This window comes from Chenopodium quinoa, unplaced genomic scaffold (genome assembly GCF_001683475.1).
Source record: "Chenopodium quinoa cultivar QQ74 unplaced genomic scaffold, ASM168347v1, whole genome shotgun sequence".
Taxonomy (NCBI): Eukaryota; Viridiplantae; Streptophyta; class Magnoliopsida; order Caryophyllales; family Amaranthaceae; genus Chenopodium; species Chenopodium quinoa.
The window spans coordinates 362,501-371,203 of NW_018745013.1; the positions used below are offsets into that span (position 1 = coordinate 362,501).

The following is an 8,703-nucleotide window of genomic DNA, read 5'->3' on the forward strand; positions in this document are numbered from 1 at the left end:
TTCGAACAAAACGAACCGGTGCGAAAGCTATTGTATAAATTAAAAAATAAAAAAAAAAACGGGTTACAATCTTCTTTCTTTCTCTTTCAATTTCTCAATCTTTCCTCCTTTCTCATGTGCCTCTCTCTCCTCCATTGAAGCGTACTCGACATTCTCCATTAAAGGGGCTTCTGAGCTTTCTCTCAGCGCTTTCCTCAACCTCCTTCGATCTTTTTCTCTATAACCGCCACTTTCCCTTTCCTTTCTTCTCTCTTTAAATCTCCTTCTCCTTCTCCATAACCAAGCACAACCACCATCGCCGCCGCCGTTAATGTGAACCAAATACAACAACAACAACAACAACAAACTTGAGTCAATTATCGATTCAAAAATCACAAATTCGAGGTATGTGCTCTTCGATTTGAAATCTAGGTTTTAGGTTTTGTATTTAGGGTTTCTAATTTGACTCTGAATCTCCGAAATTGATTTGGGGATGATATTGTAGAATACTGCAAATACTCTTCATGGTGGCGCAATTGCGTCTTTGGTGGATTTGGTGGGTTTGGCTGTTGTTTTCACTGTTGGAGCTCCGTCTAACGGTGTTTTCGTTGAGATCAATGCTTCCTACCTTGATGCTACACTTCCTGATGTAATTTAAGGGTATTTTTGGGGAGAATTCGTAATTTTGTTGGATTTTCATTGATTTATTGATGTTGATAAGTTGGAATTTGTATGTGTTCTGTATGTTTTGATTTTTTGACATATTGAATTGTGGGAATGTTGGGGTTAAGCTTGTTGAAGTGATATTAAAATCTATCACTGTCATGTATTTGGACTTTAAATTTTCTTTGTTATGTAATTTGTACTTTTGTAGCAATTAGCCAATTAGTTTGCATTTTGCAGGTTATTTATAATTTTATTATTTTGTATTTTCTGAAAATTAGTTGGTGAGTTTCCTTTTCCCTTCTATTTTAATCGTGGTGCTGCGAGGTTAGTTGTTGTGCATGTGGTGATGTGCGTGTATTGTTGCGTGTGTGGTGCGCTGCTATTGCGTGTTGTGTGTGTTGTTTGGTGCTCTGTTGTGGGGGTGCTGCTGTTATTGTTGAGTGTGGTTGTTGTGTGCTAGGTTGTTCTAGTGTAGTGTTGCGGTGCTCTGTGTGCAAGGGTGCTAGTGGTTATTATCATATACTTGTGGAAATGTTTTTTCTATGTTGATGATGATTACTATTGTTGTTGTTTAGTGATTCTTAAATATTATCACATATAAGTTATTGTCACATATTTATTTGTGATTCTTATGTTGATTGATCTGATGGAGGTTGCCTTTTGTTGATGATATGGCTGCTGGAAATAATATATTGTTGCTGGCCAGGGTATAGATTTTGAATGTGAAAAATGTTAGTTGTTGGTTCTGAATTTGTTGTTGTTGTTGGGTTTGTGAATTAATATTGATGGTTATGTTAGTACGTTTGTAGCTGGTAACATTGATGATGATTACTACTGTTTCTTGGCTTTTGTTGGTATTGAAGTGATTTTTATGTTAATTGTTCTGATGGAGGTTGCCTTTTGTTGATGATATGGTTGCCAACAACTATATATTGTTGTTGGCCAGGGGATAGATATTGAATGTGAAGGATGTTGCTTATTTCTGGATTAGTTGTTGTTGTTGTTGGCTTGTGAATTTAGTTAAGAGTCCCTGTGTGTGTCTTAATGGGGAATTGTGATTGTTGGATGATAGATTGTCCTGCAGCCTATTTGTGTTAGTTCTCAATGACCAAGTGTATAGAGAGAACTACTGCTACTTGCTATAAGTCAGTTCTTAGTTATTCATAGTTAACCAAATGATGAGGGGACTCATTTGAACTACTAGTTGATTGATATGTATGATTTGTTCGTGTGTTGCGTGCGCTAGTGGTTTTTTGAAATTCGTTGGACATACCGTATACATCTGGGAACATAGTTATCTTAATGATTTGAATATATATCCTATTCTTTCATTTGCTTTCTTGAAGACCATATAAGATTAATGCTCGAGTAAGCTTAAGGCCAATTTGAATTCTTTTTTTTTTTTTTTTTTTTGTGTATGTGATGTTTTATTTTGAGTTTAATTTTGTCCCTCTTGTTCGATGGTTATTGTAATTTTGATATCTAGGTATTTTAACTTAGTTTAGATTATGGGCTTAATTGGGTTTTAATAGCCTTAGCAGACTTGATAGTAAGTTTTGGGGTTTGAAATCAGATTCCACAACTCAGTTTTATTGCGATTGATCTAGGGTTTTGTTAATTTTTTTCAATAATTGCGATTGATTAAGCCCCTCTCTTTATCATTTACTGTCATTGATTGACTAAGTAGACATTAGGATTACTATTTACATGGTCTTGAGCTTTAGGTAACCAAAAAATTTTATACTTGGGACCTTGAGCTATTAAAACTTAAATGCAGAAGAATCCTTTTACACAGTGCAAATTGGCATAAAGTAGAGATGATATTGTAATTCTATTTTTCACTTTTCATTATTCTACAGAATAATATACGAAAAAACCCAACATTCAGAGCTCAATTTCATGAAATGTGCTCTAAAGTAGGGGTGGATCCTCTTGCCTCAATTAACAGGGGTTTTTGGGCAGAGCTTTTGGGAATTAGTGACTTTTATTATGAACTTGGTGAGTGTCATGATGTCTTAGCTCTTTTGTATGATTCATTTGTCGACCATTCAATATAGTATGTTTACAGTGGCTTTGCTAAATTTTACAAGTATATATTATGATGCTTTGCCTGCTTGCCTTTGCTTTTGGTGTGATGAATTTTTATTCATATCTAGTATTTTCTAATACATCTTGTTGCCTAGAAAGGGGTCCAAATTGTTGAAATATGTTTGGCCAACAGATCGCTCAAAGAAGGCTTGATAAACTTGCAGGAGTTATTAGACCTTTTCTGTTTGAAGCGTAAACCCGTGAACCAGTATCAGAGGATGACTATTTACATGCTATATCAGAGGATGACCTTCTACCTCTGCTGTTGATGCTACTTTAGTGCTGCTACTGCCTCCTACCTTTGATTGTGTAGTTTTTTTTTCAGTTTTTTAAAGTGTAATATTACAAGTTATTGAAGAAAATATATGTGTTTTATGTATATTATGATTATATATAAGTATTTGGTACAATTTAAGTGAAAAAAATGCAAAAAAAAAATAAATATATAATATAATTTTTTGGGGCATATTTGGCACCGGTTTTGAAACAGAACCAGTGCTAAAAGTTTTATTTTTATTTTTTTGGGCCATTTTTAGCACCGGTTCACAGCAAGAACCGGTGCGAAATCTAAGAATTGGCACCGGTTTTGAATTGGTGCGAAATCTTCTGGTTTTTGGCACCCCTAAAATCTGCACCGGTTTTTGAACCGGTGCTGATTACCATTTTTCGCCTAGTGTTTACATAAAGGTCACTATATATAAATTTAAGGTAATTATATTAAGTTGACAACATTTATACAAAGGTCACTATATACAAAAATAAGATAAATATATCAAATTGACCCAAAACCTGACCCGACAAATACCCAACCCAAATAAAGAGAAAATATAGAATAAATGAAAATCATAAATGAAAAACTCACATTTCAGGTTCAACTTTGAAGCTTATAAAGAATTTGATAGACATTGAAGCAAAGTCTCTGTAATTTGATGATTTTTCAAGGGAAGGAGAGAGAGAAAGAGTAAGATGAAGTTATATGAGATGGAGGAGAGATAAAAATAAAGTAAAGAGTAGAGGAGAGAGAATGGATATTTCATAAATCAAGAAAAAAAACCCACAGTAAAAACGCGGATATAATCTCCCCCGGTGGATGAGAATTCAATGGTCAAGATCGCCTATTTTTACACTTGTTTTCACATGATCCACTCCCTATATATATAATCATATCATCCTACCAATGAACCATATTAGGAGTGCTTTCTCTAAAAATTGTTGGGAAAACACGCAATTCCCAAAATACAGCCAATCTCTTTTTAATTTCCACCGTGTCGTTCACGTCAGCTAAGGGAAAAAACCCGGTTTTTTTTTCGGTCTAGCAACAAACCGCTACTTGAAGTAGCGGTTTATTTCCAGAATAACCGCTATTTCAAGTAGCGGTTTCAATTTCATACGAAGTAGCGGTTTATCTCGAAACATAGCTACTTTTTCCATTTTATGTGAATGAAAAAAAAAATTATTGAAATAAGAACGATTTGCCAAATTGGTGTTAAAAAACAAATAAATTACGAAAATAATGTTCGCTTGAAAATATTTCTCAAAATAATGTTCATGTAGGATTGGAAAATACGAAGGTAGGAGTTATAACTTAATGGCTAGAAAAATCATTGAAGAGATGATTATTTCTAATAAAATCCTAATAAATACGTATTAACGTATGCATCAAATTCTTTATCATTAACGCTTACAATATCTTGATCTCTGTAGCTTTAAGTCTTAATAATTTATGCTTTTGTATTTTAATATTGTAGTAAAAATGGATATAATAATCACTAACCAACCGTATGGATTATGAATACGAAGTATTATACATGTTTTAAAATGTCTAGCATTTTTGTATTTTAGATACATGCATTTGTATAATGGGTATTATAACTCTGTGTCTAAGTGCAAGTGTAAGTGTAAGTGGTGCATGTCTAACAAGTTCCACTTGCAAAATCTAATTAACCAACCTTATATGAGTATAATTGGGCAACATATAAGAATAATTATTCATTTTTAGGTTAAATTTTATAGTACTGATTTACATTGTTCAGTCAAAATTCTAATCTACTTGTCATGTAAGCCCATAGAAATTTCAATTAGAAAAGAAGGAAAACATACCTGAATAGGATAGATGGAGCGATAGTGATATCATAGATTGACTATGCTTCCTTGCCGATGTTGCGTCTAACATCAATGTCTGGAACAATGGTGAAGTGAACCTGAGAGGACTAGTAGTTTTGAGACTCCTAGAATTTGTTATATACACTCAATGCACTATACACCCAACTAACCCAAGTTTATTTTTGAAAAATTTAACAAGAGCAGACCAACCTTTGTTCCGTTCTCCCAAAATGCACCAACCTTAAAATCTTCCCAAAATAAATCTAAGTTCGTGTTTTTTTTCTCTCCTAGTACACCCAAATGACCAGTGACCGAAAGATCCAGTCATTTTTTTTTATTTTTCTTTAATTATTTTTTTAAATTAACAAAGTAAAATTAAAAAAAAAAATAACTCAAACCATCCTCACCCACTGCCAGCCCCTCCTTCTTCCCTCCCCCTACCGGCAGCCGGCGCCCAACTCACTTCCCGGTGCCGGCTGATTCAATTTAAACAACATTAACCTTGACCTAGCTCATACTAAAATAAATAAATTCAATTCAATGTTTTGTAAAATTTAGGAAAAAGGAAGGGGATTATACATTTATACCAGTAAGAGACAACATCATTAAACCTAGAAATCTGCGTGATACGATGATGAAATTTGGAGTGAGAATTGGAAGAATTGGAAAAGCAGAGCAGCGCAGCAGCAGTAGCAGCAATCAGGGCACCACCGCATCGGGTGGTTACGGCAGAGGAAGCAAGCGTAGGGTTGCGCTTTCTTCTTCTTCTTTTTTTTTTTCTTTTTTTTCTTCTTCTTCTTCAATCTTTTTTTTAATCAGGCGTTTTTCTCTCTTTGTTGATGTTATGGTTTCCTCCATTGTTGTGTTTTCTCTCTCCTATTGCTCTTGCTCTTGTTGTTTTCTCGCTTTGGGTGGTGTCAGGGGCAGTAGAAATGGGGAAAGTGGAAGGCTGGGCTATCGTGGGTGGGGGAAAGGGAAAGGCGGTGAGGTCAACGGTGTCGTGGGTTGGGCGTCAGGCGCCGGCTGTCGGCAAGGGAAGGGGTGGCTAGTGGGGAGCGGGGGGCTGGCATTGATGGGAAGGGAAGGTGTTTTTTTTTTTTAATTATTAGATTTAAAAAATAAAAATAAATATTTTTTTAATTATCAAAATTTCAAAAATAAAAAAAAAATAACCAATGAGAACGTGACACGAGGATTGCAACCTACTATAACATGTCAAGTGACCTGCTAGGTTCACTACGGGAGAAAAAAAATACAAACTTGTGTTTATTTTGGGCAGATTTAAAAGTTGGTTCATTTTGGGAGAACGGGACAAAAGTTGGTTTGTTCTTGTTAAATTTTCCTTTATTTTTTGCTTTTCGTGAAATGATTAAAAGAAATAATCATCAAAATGAGAACAAAATATTCATGAGTGTACGATGCACCCGGGTCCATATAACAATCTCTCCCAATTATTTTTTTGTTTAGACTTTTAACATAAAGCAATAATAAATTATAGGTTTGGGTTATTTTCCAATCCTACATGAACACTAGTTTGAGAAATATTTTCAAGTGAACACTATTTTCGCAAATAATTTATTTTTTAACACCACTTTGGCAAATCATTCTTGAAATAAGCTATCAAATCTACTATATTCAAGGGACAAATTCAGAAGAGCAAACTGAAATCAAGCTATATGATTGAGAATACTCCAACTTAAATCAAACTAAAAAAAAAAATCAAATATGAGTTATGATTGATAATACTTCAAATTAAATCAAACTAAAAAAAATCAAATCTTATTTTTGTTAGATCTTACATACTGTAATTATAAAATATTACATTATACATTATTAACCTAGTGGCAGAAAAGCTTGTGACGATGAGGCAGCGGTTCAGCTATGGTGGTGATGGCGGCGATGGCACAACGATGGTGGTGATGGCGGCAGTACGTAGCCCGTGGCAGTGATTAAAATTTTAGGGTTGAGAGAGAGAATTGCAAGATAATCAATTTCCCAAACTTAATTTATCTACGCCCAAATTGATTCAAAAACCCACCAGCCAACAAGATTTGAGGATGATAAGAAGCAATAAATAATGAAATTGTCAGATAAAGTTTGAGCAAGGATTAGCAATGGAGAATGATGGAACTTTGGTTTGAACGGCAGGAAAGTGAGAGATGTTGGGCTTTTTTTTAAAAAAATGTACAGGCATAATTATTATAAGGTGGAAACCGCTACTTCAAGTAGCGGTTTGTGATAAAATCGGACAAAAAAATATAATCAGTTGAACCACTGATGTAGACCGTATATTTGGAATTGATAAAAAAAGTGGCTGCATTTATGGAATTACATTTTTTGGGAGCATTATTAAGGGAAAGCATTCTCGTATTAACCAAACAATTAATTATATCATCTAACCAAGATAATTATTATTTTTTTAAAAATAATAAAATGATTTATGAATAATCGATAAATTAAAAAATTAAAATTAAAAACAAAAATCATTAAAAATCGATGGTAATCTTCTAATGATGATGATTCCTTAACCTGAATGCAATTTCTCCTTCAATTCGATCTTCTGGCAATGAGTTCCCTGCAATTTCTCCCTTGCCATCACTCCCCAACCAACAACATCAGCATCACCACCGCTGCCCCCCAACTGCCACCTACCCAGCCACCATCAAACCACCACCATCAGCGAACACCTTCAGCAGCCGCATTTGTGCAGCCATCTCCACCATTCCCAGCAGCCCCTACGACCTGCACCCCCCCCCCCCCCCCCTCAAAATCACCCAACCATTGCAGCACTACTTCCAACCACCGTCCACAACGCGTCCAACAGCCACAAATCGCACCAATTGGATTCAACTATCAAATTTTGTGGTGGTTTTGAGCTTCATCTTCATCTTCATCATCGTCATCGGAGTCATTGTTGGTTGTTTGCTTTAGCTCCTGTATTATCGTGTTTCATAGTGCAAACTACCGCACCCAATAACTTGTGTATTATATATTTTTTTCTTTTTCATTAAAATCAAAGCATATACTATTAAGGAATAATTAGTAATTGCTATGATTCTAATTATTCTGATTATTAGTTTTTCCTATTTTTACTCTAGTCAGGATCAGTGTGATTAGTTTTTACCTTTTTTTCCTTAATCAATACTACGTCTAATTTTTAATGTAGGGTTTCGTAGTGACCCACACTACGCGGAAAGGAAACCCCCTAAGACCCGCCCCGATAACTAAAGCAATTAAAACAAGCATAAACATAATTAAGCAATAATTAAAAGAAGAGAAAGAAAATTATACCCTCGATGCGTGCTTCGCTCGCAAATCGAGCTCTTACTTTGAAAGCTCTAGCCTTGCAAGTGCGACGGCCTCCAACGGAGTCCACCCTCGAGACCCGACCAGAACGACCCTTACCCCGAAGGTTAGTCGAGGCTAGACCAAGAAAGACTAGAGTATTACGAACTTAGAGGTTTTCTCACCTTAAGGGAGATGCCTCATTGAGTTCAACTCAAGTGGTTTTTCCCAAAACCCAAACTTGGGTATTTATAGGGAAAGGAGACTTGAATCTCCCTTCTCCCATCCATGTGGGAGAATTGCATTTTCCTACTAATTTATTTTAATCAAAAATAAATTAATGAACAATGCAATCAATGAGTTACAAGTGTCAAATGGAGGAAGAATTATTAGGTGAGGACCATTCCAAAAAGGGGGGGGGGGGACCATTGCCTTAATGCCTAAGGAAATTGATGTGTGGCATTTATGCCACCGTTTTACCCTTTTTCACTACAGATTTCCCCCGGATTTATCACTTGTTTATGCCTCTTTTCACCCCTTTTATCTCGATTTTAGTCACTTTAGCTCCCTCTCGTATTTTCC

The 8,703-nt window shown here is 35.3% G+C and overlaps 1 long non-coding RNA gene across 1 annotated transcript in view; it reads right to left on the reverse strand.

Moving 5' to 3' along the window:
- The window catches only part of LOC110708195, a 13,644-nt gene extending 5,370 nt beyond the window's left edge, over positions 1 to 8,274 (reverse strand). The window contains exons 1-2 of the long non-coding RNA XR_002508658.1: positions 8,128 to 8,274; positions 4,834 to 4,934 (exon numbers count right to left, since the gene is read on the reverse strand). This is a non-coding gene — a long non-coding RNA (uncharacterized LOC110708195). The remainder of the gene's footprint in view (positions 1 to 4,833; positions 4,935 to 8,127) is intronic.
- Positions 8,275 to 8,703: the final 429 nt, after the last annotated feature.